Source organism: Etheostoma spectabile, chromosome 22, assembly GCF_008692095.1.
Source record: "Etheostoma spectabile isolate EspeVRDwgs_2016 chromosome 22, UIUC_Espe_1.0, whole genome shotgun sequence".
Lineage (NCBI taxonomy): Eukaryota > Metazoa > Chordata > Actinopteri > Perciformes > Percidae > Etheostoma > Etheostoma spectabile.
Window position 1 is genome coordinate 11,091,613 of NC_045754.1, and position 372 is coordinate 11,091,984.

General features: G+C 41.4%; 1 protein-coding gene across 1 annotated transcript in view; it reads left to right on the top strand.

Moving 5' to 3' along the window:
• Positions 1-364: 364 nt before the first annotated feature.
• The window catches only part of pcolce2b (procollagen C-endopeptidase enhancer 2b), a 7,569-nt gene continuing 7,561 nt past the window's right edge, over positions 365-372 (top strand). Inside the window, exon 1 of the mRNA XM_032504058.1 lies at positions 365-372. This exon is cut by the window's right edge and continues 268 nt beyond it. The gene's annotated coding sequence lies outside the window, so the exon portion shown is untranslated.

Consider the following 372-nt stretch of genomic DNA (forward strand, 5'->3'; position numbering starts at 1 on the left):
AGGCTACCTGTGCATATTTCTGACAACCCACTAGCCTACCTTAGGCGATTTCAAACAGCTAATGATGTTTCAGCTAGTGTAATGCACATTCCTATTCGAGAACAGGCCACAGTCCTCTATCACTCCACATCTGGGCCACTATGCTTTCGCACATTGCAGGCACTGAGTGGTAGCCTATTAATCAAGTCTCTGCCATGTAGGCTGGTCCATATTATTAGGAATGCAAAACCATTCATGTATTTCTGGAGTCAAGTTTATTCATACCATCTCCTTCAAGGTTTTTTTTTACGCCAGGTGCCGTATAAAACTAATGCGAGACCTCACAACCTCCCAGTGCGTCTTTAATGTTTTTTTTTTTTTTTTCGTTTTTTT